We start from the raw sequence: 26,861 nt of genomic DNA, 5'->3' as shown, positions 1-26,861 counted from the left end.
CCCACCCTGCCCAGAGGTAGAATAAGGCTTCTGCCTCTCTTCTGCCTTCCAAATCATAAGTGCAGAGGAAAGAGAAAAATGTGGGGAGAGGGAACGACAGCAGATGGGGATGGAGAACTGGGGCGGTGGTGGGGAGGATGATTCAGACAGACAGGGAGGACAGATGAGGCATGGCAGGGAGCAATACAGACAAATAAGATGGGAGAGACAGTGACAAGAGATTAAAACAGAAGGAGGAAGGCTGAGGTCTATGGGTGTTGATGGGAGTGGAGGCCATAGAGCCTAATCATTCAAAATCTGTTGCCAGTGGAAATGCTGACTTACGATGCCAATCAGGTTGTGGCTCTCAGACTTCACTGGGCATTAAAGTCACCTGGAATAACTTTTATAACAAGCTTTAGAAATTCTGATCCAGAAAGTCTGATGCTAGAGCTGGGAATCTGCTTCCTTTTTTTTTAAAGCTCAAGAGCTTCCCTTGTGGCTCAGATGGTAAAGAATTCACCTGCAACATGGGAGACCTGGGTTCAGTCCCTGGATTGGAAAGATTCCCTGGAGGAGGGCATGGCAACCCACTCTAGTATTCTTGCCTGGAGAATCCCCATGGACAGAGGAGCCTGGTGGGCTACAGTCCACGGGGTCACAAAGAATTGGAGACAACTGAGTGACTAAGCACAGCAAATGATGCCCGTGGTCCTTGGATGACTTAGGAATCACCTAGGAATCACCGCTTTTGCAGCTCCACTGAGTGGTGAGGTGCTCTGGGCTGCAGCAACCAGGGTGGCTATGAAATGCCTGATGAATCCAAGCTTAAGTTCTGTTCTGGTCAGCGGCCTCTCGTCATGTTTCCCCACCCCCAGCTCCTCACTACTGCCTAGAATATCTGAGATCCCTCCCCTCCACCTCCCAGCTCACTGCTCTCCTTCCTGCTCCCCTAGAACTGATGTCCTCGTTGATTTTTACCTCTAAACAAGCTCATTAAGCAATAATCCTAGAAGAATCCATCACTCTGACAAGGTTGTTGATTAACCATCCCCCAGCCGAGTCTAAAGTGCTTAATATCCCAGCGGAGTGGTCAGTAATGAGTCGAGCAGCAGCGCTGGCCTGGTTCTGAGCAGATGGATGCGAGATGGGCAGTTGGGCCAACTTTGCAGCCTGGTGGAGGTCAGTGGAGAGGAAGGTGGACAGTCTCCAGGGTGCCCAGGCTGCAGCAGGTTCTAGACCCTTCTAGCCAGATTCTAGGCCATTCTTTCTGAGACCACTGCATGCCCCCAGAGGGTATATAAAGATATGAACAACTCTGGACAACGGACAGGAGAAGAACCACTTGAAAGGGGCTGGACACAGAGACATAATTCCCCAAACTTACAGATCTGCAACTATCTAATTGCCTGAGTAAGAGAAGAGACAGGCAAAATGATAAAATGACTGCCTTCCTGAGATCAATTTCAAGTCCAGACTGTTATGTCTTTCTTTTTTTCCCCACAGTTAGACTCTTGTTTTAAACACCCCCTCTGTTCCCTTAAAAGATTTGCTTTCTTCTGTGCGTTGAAAGTGCCTTGGAACGAGCAGGATGTGGCAGAACACTGCCCCCTGGAGCTCACAGTTATTCCAGCTTCAAAGCATCCGCCTCCCAAAGTTTCCTTCAAACTCAAGTCTCCAATGTGGGCTCAGTGGCAGTCCCCAGCCAGCCTGGCCATTGCTGCCATCTAGGCTGCCCTGTGTGCACAATTGCCCCATCACCTACCCGACTCCATCTCATTTCTTCCCCCTCCCCTTTTTGCATAAAGATTGGATGACATTGGTAAATACTCTTGACCAAGGGGAAGGGAACTGATCCCCCCACCCCCCTGCTGTGCAGCTCTGATGGGATCACTGACATGCCGTGTCATCCTTTGTCTTTAGATGTTTCCAATTCTGTTCAGGCACAAAGAAGAGAAAATAGCATAGAGTGAGTGCCAGTAGTGTTAAAAGAATGAATGGCTGAGCTTGTATAGTATGAATACAGGAAGCCTGGTTGAGTGGACAGAGCACTGGGCAAGTCCTCTGGAGTCTCAGGTTCAAGTCTTGGTGCTGGACTTCCCTCTCTGGACTTCATTCTTTAGAACGAAGGGGCTGAACTTGGAGCTGTCTAAGGTCCTTTCCATGGCATACACTTGGGGAGCCAAAGCCTAAGGATTCTAAGTCACAGTCATCATTAAGGGGAAGCAATTAGTCAGGAAAAACAAGCCCCTAGCAATGTGGCAGCAACAGCTCTCCAGTGTGGGTTCAGTGGGAGTCTCCAGCCAGCCTGGCCGTTGCTGCCATCTAAGCTGTCCTGTCTGTAGAGAGAGACCCACTCTCTAGGGAAATAAACAGGACTCTTTTCCTTTGACCTGGGAGTTGCTGTTCCTTTTACGATGTTTTCAATGAAAGAAGTTCAATCCCCTTCACTGTATATTATAGCATAAGGAATATGGTCAATAATATTGTAATAATTTTGTATGGGGACAGATGGTTACTAGACTTACTGTGATCATTTCATAATGTATGCAAATGTCAAATCATTTGTAACTCGCCTGAAAATAATAAAATATTGAACATCAACTATATTTCAATTTTTAAAAAGTTTTTTAAACTGTATGCATGGGATGAAAAAAACAGTGCTTCTCCATTCAGCCAGAGTTGGTCTTTAGCTTTGACCTTGCTCTGGAAAGGTGGAATCCTGGCCACAGTGCAGCCAGGGCTGGTGGTGGTGCAGTGACACCTAGTGGCCACTTCCACTAATCACAGCCCAGCTCAGCTTCTCTGTACTTGAGAAAGTCCCATCCTTTCCATGGCTGAAAGGGCTGCATTAACTCTCAGTGAATGCACGTAATGTAGGGCCCTGGGTTGTAATCTCAGTCTTGCAAATACCTCTCTGTCTGGCCACCTTCAGTTTCTTCAAATGGGATTTTGGTCCTTACATGCTTCCCTTCCAACTGCCTTGCTGTCTGGACCGCCACGGCTTAGGGCATGTAGTTGGGGATCTTAGGTCCATGCAGGGGGCAGAATGTCCCTACTGGGAAGACACTGCCCAGAGCTCACCACTGGGACCCTGGGGTCCCACCAACATGATCATGCATGGTCCTGCCACACCCGCCTCCAACATAGCCTTGAGACAAGAGCACATGGCCGGACCATTGACCACAGATATTCCATCCAAGGCTTGCCTCCATCCTGGCTACCAGCTGCTGAGGTGGGAAAAAGTAACAGAACCAGTCAGAAGGAAGCCTCATTGAGCCAGCTTCCTATGGGTTGGGTGGGGAGGGGAACTTCACCTGCTCTTCCCCAACTTGGGTACCAGAATCTTGCCCTATTGATGGGATCTGTGGGGTTCACGTATACCTAAAGAACAATGTAAATGGATTCTTTTTTAACACATTCCTCCCTTTACTGACACCTGCATACGCTGCAAAGAGGAGAAAGAGGACTGTGTACTGAAGCTTCCAAACCTCCCTGCAGTCACTCATAGTATTTCGGCATGGCTGAGGACACACAGGCTGAGCTTTCAGAGTCTTTCCTGAGTCACACATTCTTCTTACCCTCAAAGAACTGTGCTCCCTTCTTCTTGAGCATGTCCCTCATCACTAGTTTCTGGTCCTTTTTTATCAGTCTCTCCTAGTGTAATCTTTGAGTGCTACATGATTTCTGCAGAGGACTGTGGTACTTTTCTTCATGGCTGTGTTCATGTCACCATCACTCCCTACAGCTTCCCCTAGACTGTCCCTGAGAAGCATATAGTAGTAACACCCAAGAACTCCTTGAAGAAGGAATTGAGTCGTTCAGCTTAGGGATACAATTTCCAGAATCATCACAGCTTCTGGTGGTATGTGGTCATTTTCCCCTGCCTGTTAAATAGTGTATGTAAAAATACTTTCACATACATAGAGAGCACACATCATTAAAATACCTATTCTATATTTGCCAGGGTCCATTCAGGAGAAAAAATCATACCAGCTGTTTGAATAGGGAAATTTTAATACAAAGAATTATTAACTAGTGAAATGTAATTAACCATTAAAAAGGGCAATAGAAGACTCTAGGGAATAGAGGAATAGAAAATGCAGGAAGCAGCTGATGCCTCTAAGGATGAAGGAGATTACCCAACAATGAAAGAAATAACTTGGGTGAGATCCAGGCCACTTTGGAAAGAGTGTGCCTGCCGCCCGCTGGATTGTGAAGATGTTCACAGGGCTCCTGCTGACTGGAGGACACCTGCAGGGGGGCCTTGCTGGGTGAGAGGGCCCAGATGCTGCTGGCAGTCACCTTGTAGGAAGAAAAAAGGCACCCTGCAGCCAGCAGGGGCACTCTGCCCCTGTGTGCCTTACAGTGTCCCTCTAGCACCCTCCACTGACAAAGCCTAACATTACACCAGCTGGCTTCACTTTCTTGGGCTCCAAAATCACTGTAGATGGTGACTGCAGCCATGAAATCAAAAGACACTTGCTCCTTGGAAGAAAAGCTATGACAAACCAAGACAGCATATTAAAACTCAGAGACATTACTTTGCCGACAAAGGTCCATCTAGTCAAAGCTGTGGTTTTTCCAGTAGTCATGTGTGGATGTGAGAGTTGGATTATAAAGAAAGCTGAATGCCAAAGAATTGATGCTTTTGAACTGTAGTGTTGGAGAAGACTCTTGCGAGTCCCTTGGACAGCAAGGAGATCCAACCAGTTCATCCTAAAGGAAATCAATCCTGAATATTCATTGGAAAGACTGATGCTGAAGCTGAAACTCCAATACTTTGGTCACCTGATGGGAAGAACTGACTCATTTGAAAAGACCCTGATGCTGGGAAAAATTGAAAGCAAGAGGAGAAGGGGACGAAAGAGGAAAAAATTGTTGGATGGCATTATTGACTCGATGGACATGAGTTTGAGTAAGCCCAGGAGTTGGTGATGGACAGGAAGCTTGGCGTACTGCAGTCCATGGGGTCACAAAGAGTTCAACACGACTGAGCAACTGAACTGAACTGAACACCAGCTGGTAGAGAAGAAACAAGGGTCCAATTGAGTATTACAAAGCAGAGCAAAGAAAGGTGAATTTGGAGTTGAAAGGCAACAAATTGATAATAGGTCCACCTACCAGGCCTGGTGTTATGCATTTCCCTAATGAATCTCATATAATCTCAAGAAGCACAATTCTTTGAAATAGTTACTAGAATCCTCATTTTAATGTTGAGTAGATTCTGAAAGTTAGAAGTAATCCGAGAAGGATACACAGCTAATATTCGTGGCTGAGCTGGTGTTTAAAGTGCTGTGTTTGTGATTCTAGAGCCTGGGTTCCTACCCCAAGCTAACAGTGCCTCTCTCTGTGAAGGATGGACAGTGAGATCCTTCCTCCTCTATGAACTCACAGGAACCTTCCCAGCATTGCTTCTTGGGCTCTCCTCCTTGGAGGGGCCAGTGGTGAGGCAGATGCCTTGGGGTGCCCTAAGGCAGTGGTTTCTAAACCAAAATCACCGGGAACAGCTTGGTGCAAACAGAGGCTCCTGGCCTTCTCTGCAGACCCCAATTTAATAGCTGGGAACAGGAGTAGGGCTGGAGTCTGCATTTAACAAACTCCCCAGAAATCCTGATGTGCCCATAAAGGAGCGCCAACTGCTCCACTGGGCTAGAAGAGCAAGTGAGAAGCTGCCTGGCCTTTGCTGGGAGGGAAGGGACTTCACACTAACAAGCTCCTCTCAGCCCCAGCACCCCGCAGAAAGGTCAGTGCTGCTACCTGACTTCGGAAATGAAAATCAGATGGGGCACATGGATCTGCTTCATGGGTGATAAAGTTGTAATGGCTCTAATGGAGGCCTAATTAATTTCTATTTGCCAGCCAGAAAATTGGAAGGTGGGCTCCAGGACCCCTGGCCCCCTTTAGACACATTTTCTGGACAGGAGGTATTTCCAAGCTAGAGCTAGCCAGGCAATCCCACCTGGGTCAAGAATAAGAGCCAGCCACCAGGTGCTAGGAGGTGTGCCCCTTTGTCTCCAACCCTGGAACCTGCTGGCAAGGATTAAGTCCACAACAAGGAAACTGGGGGTCTGCCCAAAGCCTCATGGGACAGAGCTGAAATTCAGGCACACATGAAACTTACTCCAAAGCTGTGTGCATGGCTTGGGAGAGGAACTGGCTCCTGCCTCAGAGCCCCTGCTTGGGGGGCAGCCAAACCCTAGTAGGCTGGGGGTTATGTGCTCATGGTCATCAAGAAGTTAATGTCTTTCATTTGGTGGGGGCTTTTAGCATCTATAATACAACTCAGGAAACGGGCATCACTTGCTCTTATCTTGGTCCTTCATAGAGGAGCTAAAGCAGAGGGTATGGGGGAGGAGTCTGTCCTGGGAAGGCCTCATAGGGCTCTGCTCTGTTCCACAAACCCATAGAACTATAGCACCAAGAGTGACCCCTAGGATAAACTGTGGGCTCTGATAAGGACATGTCATGTCAGCATAGGTTCATTGACTGTAGCGTGTAGCGCTCTGGCGGGGGATGTTGATGGTGGGGAAGGTGGTGGGGCAGTGGGTATGCGGGAACTCTCTATACTTTCTGCTCAGTTTTTCTGTGAACCTAAAAACAGGTCTAGTGAAAAGAGAAAAAATTACTGCCTCTTAATGTGGTTGTGAGAATTATTAAGTAAAATAATGTTGTGAAAGGGCCTAATCCAGGCTTTGGCGTGCTTCAGGGTCCCTGGTAGCTGAATGAGGGGAGATATCACCCCGTAAGCTCAGTGCAGGTCCAGGAGGAGCCTGACGGTAGAGGAAAGGTGATGCTCATCTCCCTCAAGGAGCCCTCGGGGGTGGGGGTGGGGGGACTGGAGATGTAAGAATTAAGGACCAGTCTGGGCCAAGTGTTAATCAGTCAGAAGACAGAACAGCTGTTTTGGCCCAGGACTGGATATGATAACGGGCCCAGGTCTAGGATTTGCAAGATCGGTCCCTCCCTCTCTCCAGAAGAACCTTCTCATAGCCAGTGGAAGGAACCAGAAGAGACTAGTTATTTGGAAAACATCATGGATCTGGCAGGCCACTCCCCTGCTCTGAAGCTCTCACTTGCTCCCCAGAACCTTCACCTGGCAGGTGGGCCTTCCGTCTGCCTCCTCTGCGGTGCAGCCACTCTGGGAACTGTTAGTGGAGTAGAGAGAAAACAGGTGGTGACTAGAGACCCAAAGTTAGGCCCAAATCTATGGTAGCTGTGTGCCCTTAGGACATCTCTCCCCGGCTCTGTGCTTCAGTTTCCCCAGACTGGATTCCTTTCTTCTTTCTTTCACTGAATACGCTATTGAGTGCCCACTATGAGCGTGACAATCTCTAAGGTCCTCCCTGTTGTGATGGTATGTTTTACTCAAAGTGGTTCAAATGCACCGGGAGAAATATAAAACACGCAAAGGATAAAGGTGAAAATGAAGAGGTTCCCTTACTTACGGTATTTCTTCCCAGGCTCTGCCTTCTGAATCTCCATTTCTGTGCCCACATTTGAGGGAATGGAACACATGTTTGCAAAGTGCTTTGATAACTTTGAAGACTGCTGGGCTGTGACCTTGCCCTCAGTATCTGATCCAAAATGAAAGTGGATGCTTCCTGACCAAAGTGCTTGATTCTCTTTGAGTCCCCCCTCCATGTTCACACCTGTCCTCCCTGCCAAACCCCGTGCCCTGTGAGAGGATCCAGAGCTTCTCTGGGGGAGGCACATGATGCTCAGATGATTAGGAGCTCAGCTTCCAAACGGATCAGGTTCCAATTCTCGCTCTGAGTTTGCTTGCTGTGTGACCTTGGGAAGTTACTTAACTTCTCTGAACCTTGCTGCCCTCTATCTATTTAATGGAGAAAATAAATCTCCACCTGAATGGGTGTTGTAAGATTAAGTCAAATGACACAAGTAATGTTTCTGGCCACAGAAATAGCAATGCCACTCTATATAATATGAGTTATTAGGTATCTTGTCCTTGCATGAGATAATTCATGTAAAGCGTTTTTTGCTTGGTGAGAACTCAGGCCCTTCTTTTCCTCACACTCTTCAGTTTCATTTCCCTCCCTGTGACTGCCAGGTGGCAGCATGGGGCCGTATATGGAGCCCTCTTTCTCACTCGCAGAATGGGAGTGCTGGCAAGGCCCCTTGGTTGACAATAACCACAGATTGTTTACGGCGCTCTTACCATGCCGGGCGCATGTCACAAACCCTTCCTTTAACCCGTGTAGGTTCATATGGGGGGGAGGTTCAGTTACTGCCTTGTACGGGGGAGGGATGATGGACTCTGGCAGGCAGGATCCATAAGGGTGCAGAGCCTAGAATCAAATAATCCCCTGCTGGCAGCTGGGGCACTTGCCCACTGTGGTTGGTGGCCTCCTGGTGGGTTGCAGGAGGCTCACGTGGTGGATGAGAACAGTGGGGCCCCAGGAGGGAGGGAGTGACCCAAAGCCAGAGGCCTGACCCCAGGCAGGCACCCATTCCTGCAGGGCTCAGTCTCCAGGGAGCGTCCCATTGGCCAGGGCCCCCACCACCCTGAGACTCAGCCTGGGCTCTCTGAGGGGGTGCTGGGAAAGCAAGCACCCGACGTCCTGCTGTCGGCTTCTGCTCATCCAACAGGACCTCTTCTGATCCCCAAGTAATCTTTGCCTCCAGGAGCCACAGTGATTTGTGGATAACTTCCTCCAAATCTCCCTTGGCTAATCCTCCCTTGACTGAACCCTTTAGTGATTGCATTTGCGGCCGGTGGCCTCTAATCCCTTGGGCACCAAATATTCCTGGGAAGGCACATGGGCAGCCCTGTGTCCTGCTGGGGCCCAGCGGATCTGAGCTGGGCACACCTGGGACCACCAGCTTGTCCCTGAGTCAGCCTCTGTTTCTCCCTCCTTCGAGTCTCACTGGGCAGCAGGTCAGGGGAAAGTCCGGGTCTGCGTGCAGCGGTACCTGGACAGGGCAGCTGGCTGGCAGCCGAGGAGCTGGGTCCTCGGTCTCCACACTGAGTGATTCTCAGAGGGATGTTCTTGTCTGAAGTCAGAGCCTCAGTTTCTTCCTCTCCTAAATGGGGGTAAAATTAGTCTTGCCTCATAGGGATGAGGATTTATGAAGGTAACATGTTTAACAACCTTAAGGCAGAGCCTGGAAACGAATACGCCATCAGATCTGGCTAGCTGTAGTTAACCTACAGAGTCTCCCTGCCACCCCCACCCCTCAGCGACAGCCACGGCTCTCCTGTCTCCCACCTCTAGAGACGTGGACCCCAGAACATCAGCTCCTCACACAGGTTTAGCAGGGCAGTGGTGGGAGAGCCACTGTGGGCTATGTGGGGCCTGGGGGCTCCAGAAATGGCCACAGTTTCGGTCCTGGGGGAGACCAAGGACCTGCAGCTCTGAGAAGGTGCACCCAGCGCAGGAGAGTTGCCCGGTGCAGCCACGGCCAGGCTCGGGGACTCCAGCTCTTGCGGGGTGAAGGAGCCCAGGGCCGGGGAGGCCGGCAGGCTGCAGTGGGGCATCCCTGCATCCCTGACAGGGGTGGTCTAGCCCACTGGACAGACAGGATGGTTCCAGACACTGCCCAGGCAGGGGGAGTTACAGAGGGATGCTTCAGGGACAGCTCCATGAACTGAATAAATTCATCTTTTTTTTTTTTAGATTTTTTTTTAAAAATGTGATTCATTTTTTAAAAGTCTTTATTCAATTTGTTATGACATTGTTTCTGGGTTTTTTTTTTGGCCACATAGCATGTGAGAACTTAACTCTCCAACTAGAGGTGGAACCTGCATTCCCTCCTCATTGGAAGGCAAAGTCTTCATCACTGGACTTCCAGGGAAGTCCCTAAATGACTGAATCTTTGAGATGCAGTTGCAATACTTCGTAACCAGCAAGTCAGCAGGTGGATCTGCCCCTAAGAAGGAGATAAGATTGGCTCAGACTCTCTGTGGGGGTTTAGCTCCATCCCAGAGATGTTAGCTCTGTCCTGACCCCCATCTCTGCACGTTCCACCACCACTCTGGGCTCACAGTTATGTCCTTGTCTCTCCCAGGTATGGGCCTCATCATGTAATCTTGTTTCCCTTCCCTCTGTCCATACTCTACTGAAAAATAAAAACTAAGCTCTCTCACACTCCTCAGGATAGAGAGTTCCAGACCTTTCCTGGGGTCCTGCCTGCTTAACCCAAAGCACAGAAGCTTGCCCTTGGCCCAGCCAGGAGCTACCTCCTGCCAGAGAGACTCCTGCCCACTCTAGTCCAGCTACTTGCAATGTTAGCTTCCATGTGTTAGATACGTGTTCCCAGGGAATGTGTCTTACTGACAGTGTCTCAGCCTAGAAGTCCTCACCTCTGTTCACTTGAGTTCCTCCAAGGAGCCTGGCACATAAGAAGGCAAGGAATACAATGACTGTGACTGCGTGTGTGCTCAGTCTTGCCTGACTCTTTGCAACCCCATGGACCATAGCCTGCCAGGCTCCTCTGTCCACGGGATTTCCCAGGCAAGAATACTGGAGTGAGTTGCCTTTTCCTGCTCCAGGGGATCTTCCCAACCCAGGGGTCAAACTGGCAACTCCTGCCTTGTCTCCTGCATTGCAGGTGGACCCTCTACCACTGAGCCACCGGGAAAGCCCCATAAAGTATATTACCATTTGTGTAAAAATAAGTGGAAAAAGAATAGAAGTATTTCCTTATAATTGCATAAAATATTTCTAATAAGATAACAAGAAACTTGTCTCACTGGCTTTCTGTAGACAGAACAAGGTGGTAGGGAAATAAAAAGGAGAGGCAGATTTTTTTATTGTAGAGTCTTTTGAATTTTGAACCATGTGAAATATATCCTAGCCAAAACTTAAAATGGTTTTAATTGAAGTATAGTTGAGTTACAACTTTGTGCTAACTTCTGCTGTACTGCAAAGTGACTCAGTTATACACGTATATACATCCTCTCTTCCTATATTCCTTTCAATTGTGGTTTATCATAGGATACTGAATATAGTTTCCTGTGCTATACAGTAGGATCTTGGTGCTTATCCATTCTATATATAATAGCTTACATCTGCAAACCTCAACCTCCCACTCCATCCCTCCCCTATCTCCTTCCCCCTTGGCAACCATTAAGTCTGTTCTCTACATCCGTGAGTCTGTTTCTGGTTCATAGATAGGATCCTTTCTGTCATATTTTAAATTCCACATATAAGTGATATCATATGGTATTTGTCTTTCTCTTTCTGACTTACTTCACTTAGTATGATAACCTCTAGTTGCATCCATCTTGCTGCAAATGGCATTATTTCATTCTTTTTATTGCTGAGTAGTAATCCATTGTGTATAAATACCATATCTTCTTTATCCGTTCATCTGTCAAGGGACATTTATGGGTTTCCATGTCTTGGCTATTGTGACTATTGCTGCTATGAACATAGGGGTGCAAGTATCTTTTTGGATTAGTTTTGTCTGGATATATTCCCAGGAGTGGGATTGCTGGATCATATGGTGATTCTAATTTTAGTTTTCTAAGGAAACTCCCTACTGTTCTCTGTAGTGGTTGTACCAATTTACACTCCCACCAACAGTGTAGGAGGGTTCCCTTTTCTCCACACCCTCTCCGGCATTTGTTACTTGTAGAGTTTTTAATGATGGCCATTCTGACTGGTGTGTGGTGGTACCTCTCTGTAGCAAAACTTAAATTTAAAAATACACATAAGAAAAAGAACAAAAAGAAACCAGTTGCAGGAGGCAGAAACAAAGACATATTAGTCTCTTCCTTTAGCTTTGCATCGAGTGATTCATACTCTCAAAGATTCCAAAGTGAAAATACAAATTCTATTTATAAAGATTTTTCTAACATTGCTCAATAAAGTAAGCATCTGGACTTCTAAATGCAAAAGATCGGTCAGATTTCTGGTTCCCACTTAGAGTGCAGAGCTCTGCAAAGTGCATTGCTCTAACCCTTACCCCAAAAAAGTGCCAAATAATTTACAAAATGACACATTTTCATGAACTCATTAGAGAACTGTGATGGAAGGCAATAAACTAAGCTGAAATCTAAGGAAAAGCAGGCACCACCAAGGAGAGATGGGACACAGGTCCTCAATTACCTGTTATGGAATTGTACACCATATAAGCTGGAAGGAAGAATCCAACCAAACTTTTTAGTGAGATGTTAAAAGCTACGTGTGGGGCCTGTGTGGATGTATAGCCCCCTTGAGAGCTGCAGACTTCAGGGAAATCCACACCCGCTTACAGGCCCTTCTCCATGGGAAACACTGGATGCTTGCAAGAAAGATGGGGAGAGGATGAGTGACCTGGGCAGACCTATCTCTTGCTTCAGGTCTGGGGAAAGGGAACAGTGCTTTCAGAGAAGCACAAAGTTCCATGCAGATCCTTCTCCGTATATCCTTTATGGAAAAATACATATATAACCATTGGGGAAAGGAGAGCAAACCACATGGTCCTTAAGGCACAGGATCCATGGCAGTTGGAAGAAGAGTAAAGCGCTCAATCCTGGGGGAGAGGGGTAAAACTACATGCAGACCAGAAGTCCCCTACCGATGGGGGAGGGACAGAATCACTGAACTGTCCCCCCTCCCAGACACAGCACCTGCCCAAGCTGAAACCAAAGGAGAACAGCAGAGGCTGCCCCCCGACCCCCACCCTATCCTAACAAATATTGAGTAACAACAGCAATACATTGCTGGGGGAGGATCAAGAGGGTGAAGGGAAATTTTCCCTAAGAGATAGATGCAAAGGGAAGCCTTAAAGGGAGGGCTTAACAATTCACCCCATGTTGATCTGTATCATTCCATAGTACCATTCCAACAAAACTCTAGGCAAAAGTTGTTAATAGAAATTGATACACTAAAGCCAACATTTATATGCAAAGGCAAAGGACCTTGAAGAGCCAAACCAATTTCAAAGAAGAGCGAAATTGGAGGAACCACATTATCTGACTTCAAGACTTACTAGACTTTCTATAAAGCTACAGTCATGAGGGTGGTATGGTTTTAGAGGGAAATATATACAAATACATATTAATAATACTACTATATAATAACAATATATTTATATTAATGTATATAAGTGTATATATAATATATGCAAATAAATATATGGTATATATTTTATATATATGTTTACTTCTGTAGAAATGTATTTTATGTAATGTATATTTATGTAATATGAAAATATATTTTATATGTTTTATATATATATCCATCAATGGTACAGAAGAAATAACCCAAAAATAGATTCACATATTTAGTCAACTGATTTTTTGCAAAAGTACAAAGGCAATTCACTGGAGAAAGGATGCTCTTTTTAATGAATGATTAGAAAAGAATTAAATGTCCAAAACATACAAAAAATTAAGAAACAAACTTTAAGCCGCATGTCCCACCCTATATGAAAATTACCTCAAGGTGAATCTGTGCATGTGCTCAGTCATGCTGGACTCTTGGCGACCCCAAGGACTGCAGCCCACCAGGCTCCTGTGTCCATGGAATTTCCCAGGCGAGAATACTGGGATGGGTTGCCATTTCCTCCTCCAGGGGATCTTCCTGACCCAGGGATCGAATCCACATCTCTTGTCTCCTATATTGGCAGGTGGATTCTTTACCACTGCACCACCTGGGAAGTCCTCAAAGTGGATCTAAATGTACGTAAACGTAGTACCTAAGATTGTAAAACTTCTGGAAGGAACGTAGAAGGAAAACTCTGTGACTTCAGCCACCTGGACCTTACACCTGGAACCTGTGCATGACACAGCTGCAGAGGCCTAAGTTGTGTTTCCCCATCTCCTACCTTCCTGATTTTCCTGGCGACATTCACTTCCTAGAGACGTTTGCAGGTTGTTGGTTATTTCCAAGTAAATGCAGAACTAAAGGTGGGTGTTCATCCTTGGAACAGTTCATCTCACCGTTCTCTAACTTGCCCTGCCATCCTGAACCTGGCTTCAGCTTTCTCACCACCCACTCAGCTTGGGTCAGCTGTGAGCCTGGTTCGCCAACTCCACTGAAGCCAGAGAGCAAACTGCTCATTCCAGCCCCCCACCCTAGCAGGTGTCCCTTGGGCCTTTTCTCCTGCCCTCAGTCAATTTTCTTCCTACTCAGTATGTGCTCAGTGAAGTTGGAAGAGAAAAAAAAATAAACGCCCATACCCACAATTTCTTCACTGTGGGTTTGGTCATTTATTCAGTTTCTGTTTATTCCCTCTGTCTGTCTGCCTGTTTATCCATCATGTTAACTAGGCCTGAGTTAACCACAGTCTCAGAATTGTAGTTGTTGAACCAAGAGTCTGCCTTTCTGTGTGTGCGTGCATATGTGTGGATGTTTCTGTGTGTGTGCGTGTGTGTGTGTGCATGGGTGTGTTTATACAGAAGTGTGGAAGAGGCAGGAAGAAATGAATAGGAATGAGAAACTCTTTTTTTTTTCCCCTGGAGGGAAAGAACCAGAAATTACATCCGTTCAAAAATATCCTGCCTCTCTCACAGATAAATATAGCGACATGGGTAGATGTGTCACCGAATAAAACTCTCAAAACAAATCCGGGAAGAATCACTTGAAGAGGCTGCCACTGCTGGCTCTGTCCTGCGGTTCCTCTGTCCCCCATCTCCCGACCCCACACTCCCCACAGCAATCAGGAGGGAGAGCGAGGAGGGAGGTCTGTGCCTGGTTTCCCCCAGCATTCTGGCCACGGGGAGGGGTAGCAGGAGCAATGATGCTCCTTCAGGGGTTGCTGGTCAGAGGGGTTCGGTCACCAGATGTCTCCTTACCACCATGGGGAAGAGTTTGAGAGACCACTTCTCCCCGTGACAGAATAGGAGGGCAGCCCCACAAAGACGTATTTACCAAGCATGGTGGCTGGAACTAAGGACCTGTGACTTGGACTCAAGGGCACCATTAAAACCATTTGGCCACCAGCAAAGCAGAGACACCTACCGGCCAGAATGGACATCGCCAGAGGGGAGGTACAGTCATCCTAGCACTGCATGCCAGCTGAGACTCAGCCCCTCTTAGGGGCACAGGGAATCAGTCCTTCCAGCAGCCCTATGAAGGAGGCATCATCATCCCATTTTTCAGATGGGGAGACTGAGGACAGGAGTGATTCAGTGATTGATCCAGGGTCCTGTGCCAGGTCATGGCACAGCTGGGCACCATCTCTTCTGAGAGTGTCAGGGAGGCCACCCTGCCACCATGTACTGAAGGGTAGAAGCTCTACTGGCCCCCAGTCCAGTCTGGCCCATCAGCAGAAGCCTCAGCAGTTGGGTCACTGAAGGGGCTGCACCAGCATCCTAAGCCCTGTGGGAACAGAGGGTTGTCGTGGGTCTTCGAGGAGGAAGGATAGAGCCGTTTTGCAGTTGTGAGCTTCTCACTACCTAACACTCCCCTCACCTCCTCCTCAGCCTGGACCCCTCACTGTCCAGTGCCTCAAGTATCTGTCAGTCCACCTCTGCCGTAGGCCTGGGACACCTCTCTTACCTGGCCAACCAACAGCACCTTAGGCCAGCTCTGAGCTCCAGTAAAAAAGTTTCTTAACATCTTTTGGACCTGTGGAGTCAGACCAACCTGGATTGAAATCCCCCCTCTGCCTCTCCCCAGCTCTGTGGCCTTGGGAAAAGTAATGCCTTATTTATTAGTTTCTTATTGCTGCCGAAACAAAAGTCCACAAACTTAGTGCCTTAAACAATCTTACAGTTCTGAGGAAAGGTGCCAAAATCAGTCTTATTGGGTTAAAATCAAGGTGTCTGCCGGGCTGTTCTCCTTCTGGCTCCGAGGGAGAATCCAATTCCTTGCCTTTTCCAGCTTCTAGAAATTTCCTGCATTCCTTGGCTCGTGGCCCTGCATCACTTGGACCACTGTGTCCATCACTACATTGTTCTCTGACTCTAACCCTCCTCCTTCACTCTTATAAGGATCCTTGTGATAACGTAGTGTCCCTCTAGATAATCCAGGGCAGTCTCCCCATCCCCGAATCCTTAATCACATGCCAAGCCCCTTTGCCATTTATGGGAACCTAGCCACAGGTTTTGTGGATTGGGGCATGGCCATCTCAGGCAGGGATGGGGAACATTACTCAGCCTACCACACCTCACTTTCCTCATCTGTAAACTGAGGATGCTAATCTGCACCTCCCAAGTCTGCTGGGAGCACCAGTTACATTACAAAATACTCTGCCTTGTACCTGGCACAAAGTTTAAAATGAGGTCCTGAAAAAGCACTCTTTGCCCCCACCCCATCATCTTTCTCTGGAATCTAAGGTGCCTGTCCCCAGGCTGACTCTCTGTGGGGACTTTAAGAATCCCTGTGGAAATAAAACATGGGGGTGATGAATGGCTCTGACCTCCCAAATGCCGAGGCAGGGCTGTTTGCAAATTTAAAGGTTTCTAGGCAGCAGGAGGAAGAATGTGAGCAGAAACGTGGAACGGTATGTGCAGGGACATAAATTCCAAGGGGTTTTTGTTAGGAAAGCAGAACAGAAAACCATTCCATCTGCATTCCCCACATTGGAACTACTCTCCCAGGTGGGCGGGGCTGAGGCCCCTTCCAGTAATGGAGCACATCTTCCTAGAGTCAGGGGTGAAGCCCTCAGCAAAGGGGGCAGGACACTCTGAGAGCCAGGTCCATGCTCACTGCCTAGGCCTGGGGGCTCACGGCTCTGGATCACAGGAGCTGGAGCAGCAGCAGGCAGGCCACACCTTCTGGGAAGGAATGAGAACCCTAGGGGGTTGTGTACTTTATGGAGGGCAGGGGATGGGGGGTCCAGACCCCTAGAAAGCCCTCCTGATCCTCCCTCCACCAGCAGGCTCTCACCCAACACAGTTTAAGCCCATTTTAATCCAATATTCTGATTAGTAAAATGTCTTTCAGCACGCCCTCCAATAAATACATATTTTAAATTATGTGGCATGAATTGCTACCCAAATATATCATGCTCATTAGAACTTTCAGAAATATAAGCATAGCATAGTTAAAAGCTAAAAATATATATAAACAGAACATTTTTATCCTGCATTCAGACAAATAAATCGGTGGGCATGCCTCACTCTGGAGGTAGTAGAAACTCTAGTTGCATTTTGTCACTCTTCTGTTTTCTTAAATCTTGTTTATTTGTGTGTCCAATTCAGTGAGCTCCTCTCTTGTCCGGTGGGGTTGGTCTCTGAGTTTCTCCTCCTGGCTTGTTAAGTTGCCAAAGACTAAGAGCATTGTGCCTTGGACGGTGCAGACTGCGGGTTACACAGCTGGTGCTAATAAAGTTGTTAAGTATTTTGTGAACATGTACTCTGAACCCAGAACTTTGTGGCCGGCACTGAGGGGGTTCAAAGAGCAAGATGTGGTCCCGCCCTCACAGAGGGAGCTCTGTAGACCAGGTGTCTCACCTGGGCCTGGGGTGGCTAGGCCACATCCGTGAGGCCTGCAGGAGCCTGGCATGTTCAGATGTGGTCACTGGGCGGTTCTGGCTGGAACTCAGGAGGGGATGAGAGGGAATGGTGAGAGAGAAGGTGGGCGCTGGGCAAGAGGTGGGTGATGAAGATTCCAGGTGGGGAGAGTGTGTGGACAGCCGTGCCTGTGTGGCTCTCCCATCTCAGGCCCACTTGGAGTGCTCTTTGCTCCCTGCATCTTCAGCACAAGGGGACAAAAGGGACCAGAGGGCTGGGAAGGAGGCACCCCAAACTGCATAAAAACAGAGGGGCTCTCTTGGGCCTCCACCTCTCCAGGGGGAAGGAAGCAGTAGGCACATGCCACAGTCAGAGGGTCTGATCATCCAGGATTCATTCACCCGTTGTCCCACCACCCCACAAAGCCTTCACTAACTGCCCTGTGAAGCCACTGGGCTTCCTGGTTTGAACAAGGGGCTACACAAGGCTTGAGTATGGGGCACCAACCAGCTGCCCTCATGGCTCAGCGTGGGAGGCCTTACTTTGGGGGCCAGCACCCCTCCCGCACCATCCAGTGAGTCTGTGGCTCTGAACTTCCTCCCCACTCCTTGAGGTGGGGGCTGGGCTCTTCCAGCTTCAGGTTCAGATCCCTGGGCATCTTCCAGAGCAGGGAGGGCTCCAGCTGAGCTGGTCAAGTCTGCCTTGGGTGAAGGATGAAGGAGCTTCGATCCTTTCATGGGAAAGAATCTCACAGGCCAGGGGAGGAAAGGTGTGAAGCCTCCAAAGCCCTGGAGGTGGGGTTTGGGGCTGCCACAGACAGGGAGTCAAGAACCCCCACACCATCCCCCCTTGTGCACCACGTGGCCGTGGGCCTGCAGAACTTGTGTGCGTGGTCCAGGCTGGAGGTTTTAGGCCTCACTGTGGGAGGGTGTGCGCTGGCATTGGTCATCAAAGTTGGCCTTGTCCTAGAGGCTGGGGGAAATTGAGAGAAATTTTCCTTACTGTTTATCCCAGGTCAACAAGAACATGCAGAATCTGAAGAAGCCTGGAAAGGGCTGGGGAGAAGGAGGTACCTGCCAGGCTGGGTCAGGATGAGCAGTTTGTGTCTTCAAGGAAAAAGTGGGCTTCTCCTGTGGCTCAGCTGGTAAAGAATCCACCTGCAATGTGGGAAACCTGGGTTCGATCCCTGGGTTGGGAGGATCCTCTGGAGAAGGGAAAGGCTACCCACTCCAGTATTCTGGCCTGGAGAATTCCATGGACTATATAGTCCATGGGGTCGCAAAGTGTCAAGACACAACTGAGTGACTTTCACTCACTCACTCACTCACTCACTCACTCAAGGAAGAAGCAGAGAGCAGATATGCAGACATCTGCAGGTGGCCCACAGCAGAGGGTTGAAGGGGTCATCTCATACGAGAGATTGAAGCAAGGATCTGTATGATCTGTTCAGGTATGGAAAACAAAGCTGGAGGGGCCTGTGCTGGTCCATTCAGCACATGCCAACCCACGGAGCCCCAGGGCAAAGTCACCACTGGAAGTGCCACCAGCTCTGGGTGGTGCTGGGGCAGGGATGGGGCGCACCTCCAGCACCAAGGCAGGAAGCAGCATCACTCTAACTCGGCAGGGGAGCCTGCAGGTGGGAGGTCTCTGGCCCCAATGTTTAGAGACTCTGTGGCAGGAGCTACTGCACAGCTGGGGTCGCTGAGACCTCAAGGGCAAGATCCACATGAGGCTCAGACCAGGTCGGGCCCAAGGAAAGAGGATGAGAGCTGCTCTTGTTGTCTCAGCCCCTGACTCCTGGGCTCCAAAATTACTGCACATAGTGACTGCAGCCATGAAATCAAAAGATACTTGCTCCTTGGAAGAAAAGCTATGACAAACCTAGACAGCATATTAAAAGGTAGAGACATTACTTTGCCAACAAAGGTTCATCTAGTCAAAGCTATGGTTTTTCCAGTAGTCATGTATGGATGTGAGAGTTGGACTGTAAAGAAAGCTGAGCACCGAAGAATTGATGCTTTTGAACTGTGGTGTTGGAGAAGACTCTTGAGAGTCCCTTGGACTGCAAGGAGATCCAACCAGTCCATCCTAAAGGAAATCAGTCCCGAATATTCATTGGAAGGACTGATGCTGAAGCTGAAACTCCAATACTTTGGCCACCTGATGGGAAGAACTGACTCATTTGAAAAGACCCTGATGCTGGGAAAGATTGAAGGTGGGAGGAGAAGGGGATGACAGAGGATGAGATGGTTGGATGGCATGACTGACACGATGGACATGAGTTTGAGTAAACTTCGGGAGTTGGTGATGGACAGGGAGGCCTGGCGTGCTGAAGTCCATGGGGTCGCAAAGAGTCGGACACGACTGAGCAACTGAACTGAACTAACTGACCCCTGGGACCCAGCACTGGGTTCCTTATCTGGGCAATAGGGTGGCTGCACACCCTCTGGAGTTCCCTTCCAGCTTCTTGACTCTGTCCAGGCTCATCCAGGCCCCACCCTGGCCTTTTCCATCTTCCAGCCTGAGTCTCCCAAGCACTGGGCCACCAGAGAGGTGACTGGGCACATTATGGGGTTTCTGAGAAGTTGCAAACAACCAGCAGTTCTTTCCTGAGAAGTGGTGGAGGCATGCTGAACCCTGTACCCCCCTCCCCACCCCACCAGAGGCATTGGGGAGAAAGTGCCACCCTCTCCTCGGCTCCCGTGACCTCTGTGGCATTCTGTGAATGAGTCTGAAAACAAACCATCAGAGGGAGAAAAAAGAAACCACCCATCCCAAAATAGCTCTCTGAAGGCTGCCTAATCCCATGCCTTTGCAGCAGAGCTGGTCTGTTATTTTGACCAGGCTGAGTGAGTTACCTGATGGGTCCTTCTGGACTCTCCCTCTTTGGAGTGGGTTTGCAGCACACACATGAGGACAGGCTGGGGCAGGAGTGAGTGTTCTGGTTTTGGGGTGATGGATAATGCCCTCAGACCCAGGGTGGGATGCTGCAGGCCTCCATTTGCAGTTTTCCTTGGTGGAGGGAACAGTTAAAGCTCATCTTGGGGCCAGAGGCACCTGATCACAATCCAGGAGAAAAGATGTGTAGACACCCCACCACCACTGCCCCCACAGTCACCAGGACTTAGAGCAGAGAATGAGCACCAAGCCAGGGCATTGTGCCAACGGCTCCAGCAAAACGTACCAACACTGATGATTAGGGATAAGAACTTAGATGGCTGACAATACACTGTGCTGATAGATTTCCATTAGGGGCTGTGGGGCCCACGGACAGAATTCAAAGGGTTCGGACACTTGGATGGGAAAAATCTTTTATACCTTTATATTTTGGCCAAAATTTAGCATTTCTTGCTGTTAGGAGTGTAGGCAAAAGGAACTCAGGTGTTTTAGCTGCGTCTGTGATTTGCCACCAACAGAAATCACAGACTCTTCCTACCAGACTGGACTGGTTGCAGATATCTTAAATTACTGCTTAAGCTCCTCACAGCTTGAGAATTATGGGGGTTGTTAGGCCTGTCACTAGATCTTGTTGAATGAGTGAACAAAGAAGCGCATGTGGTACTAGATTGCAAATTTGAGGTTTTAGAAAATATTTTGATAACTGTAGTTCAATGTAATTGGTTTCCTTTATAATCTTATGTATTCTGTCTAATGCATTTGAAAATACTGCTCAGAGAGTTTCATATGCTTCACCAAATCACCTTAACAGGGAAGGTCAGGATCTGTTTTCCCTGCAGATCCTGGTGTAATTCTCCCACGCAGCCAGCCAGTGTGGGGGGTGTGGGGCTGGGGGACTCGTGTGGTTCTGTAACTGTTGGGGATGCAGATTCCTTTGCTTAAACATGAAATTTATCAGGAAGCCCGGCCCAGCTTATGAGGTGAAGGTGGTGCTGCTCTGGTTGGATTCAGAAGTGGGGGTTTCTTGCAGCTGCCTGACCCCTCCACCCACCCCTTCCCATCAGATGCCCTCCTCCCCTCCCCACTTCCAGCAATCTCTGGGGAGTGCCCACGTTTCCACCGAGCACACCTACAAATCATCAACCCAGTTAACCCCTCTCTGGGAACCAGAGAAGCCATGCTACGGCCTCACATTGTTCGTTGCCTAAGTTCTTCAACTGTCCTGCTTGTGGGAAGTCCTGAATGTGGGCAGGTCTGAGGGGACTGGGAAGGGAGGTGTCATTTGCAATCCAAGTGTCCTGTGTATCTAGGAAAAAAATGGAGAGAGAGGGAGCTTAGCCCAGGGTGCTCTTCACCTGTTCTGGGTTGAAATACTGGTTCCACCACTTACTGGTGTGGCCTCAGTTCATCTGTTAATTAGTAGTAATAACAGCTTCCACCTTAAACGGCTGATTAAGGGGTTAAAAGAAATAATGCCTGTAAAGAGCTTAGCTGGCCCAGGAAACTCTGCTGCTACCCTTGGCTTCCCAGATGGCTTCCCTGCAGGCTCAGCGGTAAAGAATTGGCCCGCCAATGCACGAGACAGAAGAGTAAGATCCCTGGGTCAGGAAAAGCCCCTGGAGGAGGGTGTGGCAACCCACTCCAGTATTCTTGCCTGGAGAATCCTATGGACAGAGGAGCCTGGCAGGCTACAGTCCATGGGGTCGCACAGAGTCGGACATGACTGAGCATGAGAATTCTTTCCGTAGGGAAGAGATCTGCACCTGGCCCAGCCTCTTCCCCCCACATCCCCCACATCCTCTGCCTTGGAGGTGTCTCCCTGACAGAGGGTCCCTGGGAGCTTGTTTTCACCATCAAGCCCTAAAGCACTTAGTCCTTCTCATCTTTGCAAACACATCCCTTGGTATCCTCGGGGTACTGTGTTAGCAGCAGCTGACCCAGACGGCACACACTGTAGCTATTATCTAATCATCTAATAATTAGCTTGACATTTATAAAGGGGCCTCCAGGGCCTTGGGATGACACTGCCTTTCTCAGATGCAAGGATACTGTGATTTTGCACTTGTGCAGGGCAAGAGGGGAGCAGAAGGGAAAAGTGATCAAGGTTTTGCCTGCCCTCAACAGCCCCGAGCAGAGGCAGATAGATAGCTGGGGAGGTAACAGAGTATAATCTTCAGGGCCCCTCAACTGCACAGTTCTGTATTTTCTGTGAATTTTGCATAAGTAGTATATACGTTTCTTCTTTTTTCCTGAAGACACTCTCCAAAATTGTATAAACTTCAGACTCAACAAAATGTAATCCACCCCTGGGTTTAAAGCAAAGTTGTCTCTTGGGTCTGCCCTGTCTGGAAACTGACCCTGCATCTCATTGTCATGAAGGGCCAGCAAGCAGATTAGGAAGTACAGGTTAAGAAGGGGTTACACTGAGTGACTCGCTGGAGCACAAAGGACCCTGGGACTTTGGTCTTCGGGGAGTCAGAGAGCTCTGCTTGCCACCTACAGGCCAGGCACCTTGGGTGCAGCCTAGGAGCCTCGGAGCCCAAACTGCCCACAGCTTGAGATTGGAGAAGGAAATGACAACCCACTCCAGTACTCTTGCCTGGAAAATTCCATGGATGGAGGAGCCTGGTAGGCTACAGTTCCATGGGGTCGCAAAGAGTCGGACACGACTGAACAACTTCACTTTCGTTTTTGAGACTGATACAAAGAGCCAAAGGGTCATCTGTCAATGTGGTGACAGAGATGGAGGTGTCAGTGGTGATTGAAAAAGCACAGAAAACATTGATTTAGGGATGGAAAAGGCCAGAGATAAAATCCCTGTCTTAGCCCCTGGCAAGTCATGGAACAAGGTACATAGCTGTATGAGCCTTGACTAAGAAATAAAATGGGAAATGAAAACACTCCCCACCCATCATTAGTGGGAGCAAAGGGGCTGGGGAGGAGAAAGCAATCATCTGCTCCAACACCTGGAGCATCGCTGTCTTCCAGTTTCTCTTAGAAGCCCCTGGAACAGATGACCAGGGAAAAGCATGTGGTTTTAGCCAGGACACGGAGGAGAGAGGTAAGAAGTAAAGAAACATCTCCCGCAGCAAGAAGACCAGTCTCTGTCATTGCTCTGTTCGTGGTCCCACATCCCAGCTGGACTCAGATCCCACGGCCCTCTGATACCTTCCCTTCCGTCTTCCCCTCATCTACTCGGTTGTTACGGCTAACATTCCCACCCTCAGCATCTGCTGCTTCAGCCTCGCCTCTCTATTCCTGCAGGCCAGCATCCATTTCTCATCTGGACAAGAGCAGCAGACATCTATGCAGCCCTGCAGACAAACAGGCAACAGGTGTGCTGCGCGTTTAGCCCTCTGTGCGGTCAGACCAGGCTTGTGGAGGCTGGAGCCTCTAGGCCAGCCTCAAGAAGTCGCATCTGCTAATCTCAGTGTGAATTCAAATATCTTCATTTTTTACGTTGCTTCCATGTGGGAAGTGTGGGGAAGCACCCATCTCTCAGCTGTACTCTTCTGTCCACACGGCCCCATACCCAGGCACTGTGGCCAGGTTCATCTCCACGGAGTCCAACTCAGCGCAGCTTGCCTTCAGAATGGCCATCAGGATTCTGCAAGATGGGAAAGTTGCTGAAACCTACAAGGACAGGCAAGGAGAGCCAGTACAGGGGTCCTTCTTCCAGCTTGGGAGCCATGGATTGAGGAGATATGCAAAGGAGAGCAGCCCCCAAGGGCACCCGGGAAGCTCACTCCTCCTGCTCCTTCATGTGGAATGGTTGTTCTCACACTCCACAGTATGCAAGTACCACCTGCTGCAATTGTAAGCAATGCAGATTCCAGGGCCTTCTCCTGCCCCACCCACATTTTAAGTCAATGTGTTTGCAACCAGACCCAGCAGTCTGCATTTTTAGGGAGCATGCTGATTGTGGACAGAGATCTTCCTTTGAGAAACAGTGCCCTGATGATCTCAGCTAACAGAGTTCACCCAGTCTTCCTCAAAAGATTGAACAATGGCATATGGGCAGGAATTTGCAGTAAAAAGCAGTGTCTCAGCCTAAAATCTCAAATCAAACATACCACTTTGAAAAGATAGAAGAATAAAGAATCCTTAAAAATATGGAAATTGGTTGAAAGGAAGGCCATCTGGGCAAACCAAAGTTACTCATCCCCAAGAACATTCTTCCAGAAAGGCAAACTGCATGGAAAATACAAAATGTAACCCTAAAGGAAAAAAGGAAGGTTTGAAATTCTGGAAAGAATTTATAAGCTATAACCTACGCAGCCCATTGAGCAGAGTAACACAGCAAACTGCTCCCTAAAATATGACAAGATGGAAGTTATAGTGAAGGCAGGGAGTGTGTGTGTGGCTGGTGTGTGTGTGTGTGCGTGTGCACACTTACAAGTTCCTGTAGGAGGTTCCCAGAGTGACAAGAATGCATCAGTGGCACTGCAGTTCCATCTAGCTCGGCAACCTGTGTCCTTACTCACCGAGGTGACTCTGCTGGCTGTTGTGACTTTTTCTGATCCCCAGGTGGAGAAGGGGTCTGGCTCACGTGAATGCCATGAATTTATCAGGCAAGTGACATGATGTTTGAAATGCAGGCTGACTTGAAAATGTGAACCACCGTCCACTGTGATTCTGTGGGGATGCTGGACTCTTCCAGCTGCAGGCATTTGCCATCAGTGTGGGGTGTTATTGCTGCCCGCTTCTTTTCCTCCTTTTGCACACCAGGTGGACCACTCTGTGACAATTCAGAACTCCCACTTCCCTTGTGACTCAGCTGGTAAAGAATCCACCTGCAATGAGAGAGACCTGGGTTCAATCCCTGGATTGGGAGATGCCCTGGAGAAGGGAAAGGCTACCCACTCCAGTATTCTGGCCTGGAGAATTCCATGGACTGTATAGTCCATGGGGTCGCAAAGAGTCGGACATGACTGAGCAACTTTCACTTTCAGAACTCCACCCAGAGCATGGAGTAGGTGGAGGCTCTGATCTGTTCTGTGTTAATAGGTGTTAACAGGCATGGCTAGAGACCAGAGAGCAGCTGCAACCTGGACAAAAACCGGGGTCCTTCCTCTTTGCTGCAGGAAGACCAGGAGTGGGTATTCTGAAAGAGGCAGCACCATCTGGTTTAATGGCACCCGACTCGGGCTGGCTCAACACCAGTGGGATGGGCGCCAGCTGACACAGTTTCCCCAGAGGAAGTGTGGGGGTTCTCAGCTTGCATCTCCACGAGATCTCTGAACTGGCTCCACAACCATGATCCAGGAGAAGGTTGAGAATCAGCAGGAGGAAGAGATGAGAGAAGAAACCTGTTTTCAGCTCTGGTGGAGGTGCTGCTTTTAACTGAGGTATCTGTGCAGGAAAGAAACACAGAAGGCTCAGTGGGGTCCTTTTAGAGCTTTAGTGAACACTCATCCAAAGTGGAAAAATGGCCAAATGTTAAACATTGATCTGAAGCCAAATATTGCTATTATAGAGCAGGATACAATCAGAAATATAAGACTTTAAGAATGGAATTTGTGCTACACTTTTGTTAGTAAAATGTTTAATGTTCAGATTTCTAGTTTGACCATATAGAGGAGGGACAACAATGTCTTAGCACTGTCCACTGTGGAATGGCTCCAGCCACCTCACCGTCCCTCACACGGACAGTAAGTACTCACTGGTCACACATTCTTCTGCCAGTACAAGCTGCTCATAATGGTGATGTCGCCGAGCTATCTTGAACTATAACTGACTACAGACAACTCCTCTTGGACTCCTGGCTGTAAGAAGTCTCAACCAGGACTTCTTCAAAGACTCATGTCATGTGTTAAATAACTAAAAATTAAATGTAGCTCATATGGTTTAATTTGTTTATTTTTATGAGTGCTTATTATACCAAAGAATTCTATCAGGATTAGAACTGTAATCTAGTCTGTCTTGTTCTGCCTTGTGGTGTCCATGTAATTGTTACAAACAGCACTACAGGTGGCCACAATCAGAGCCAGCATTCAAGGTACCTCCTCCACGTGAAGCCTCAGGGCGGGGCCTTGGGTGAAGCCTTGGGCTCAAAGTTCGGTGAGTTCTTGGGGCACAGAGCTCCAAGAACTGCTCCAGCACACTGCCTGCCACGGAGCAGGGTTTTAACAAGTATCTGCTGGATGAGTGAGTGGCTAAGTGGATGAATCAATGAACAAAGATTTAAGTCAGAGTCAAGCTAGAAAGAGATGGCACCTCAAGGCTCTACCAGTACTAGGTAAGATGAGGTTTGAGGGGATGGACCTGGAGCGGGCAGGTGTCAAGGCCCAGGGAGTCCAGAAGCCACTAGAACAGAAGCTGAAGGCAGGACGTGGCCACCGAATAAAGCCTGTTAGTAGGCCTGAGATCAAGGTCAGAGAAGGACCCATCCTGGTGGGAATCCACAGTGTATACAGAGAAGATTGCACAGACATGGAGCTGTGCGAGGGCAGCCTGGCTAAAGGTGTAGAGTGGCTATCCTGGCAGACAGATCAATAGGTGTCCCGAGAGCAGGAGACGCATGAAGCTCATGCAGGGGGCACAGGCCTCAGGAGCAGGAGCCCAGATTCCATCCAGGTTGAGTTGTAGAGGAAATGGAACTTGGACCTAGCAGGTGTCAAGGCCCAGGGAGTCC

General features: G+C 48.7%; 1 protein-coding gene across 3 annotated transcripts in view; it reads left to right on the top strand.

Annotated features, from left to right (window-relative positions):
- Nucleotides 1-23,567, top strand: part of CAPN13 (calpain 13) — a 117,775-nt gene extending 94,208 nt beyond the window's left edge. Inside the window, exons 23-25 of one of the 3 annotated variants that reach the window (XR_006343440.1) lie at nucleotides 13,558-13,609; nucleotides 18,344-18,473; nucleotides 23,492-23,521. The gene's annotated coding sequence lies outside the window, so the exon portion shown is untranslated. Of the gene's footprint in view, nucleotides 1-13,557; nucleotides 13,971-18,343; nucleotides 18,474-23,491 lie in introns of those variants that run through there. The other 2 variants (XM_043917505.1, XM_043917503.1) reach the window with 2 other exon arrangements.
- The last annotated feature ends 3,294 nt before the right edge of the window (nucleotides 23,568-26,861 follow it).

The sequence above is a fragment of the Cervus elaphus genome, chromosome 11 (genome assembly GCF_910594005.1).
Source record: "Cervus elaphus chromosome 11, mCerEla1.1, whole genome shotgun sequence".
Lineage (NCBI taxonomy): Eukaryota > Metazoa > Chordata > Mammalia > Artiodactyla > Cervidae > Cervus > Cervus elaphus.
The sequence above is the reverse complement of the archived record's forward strand: the minus strand, read 5'-3'. Positions and strand labels throughout refer to the sequence as shown.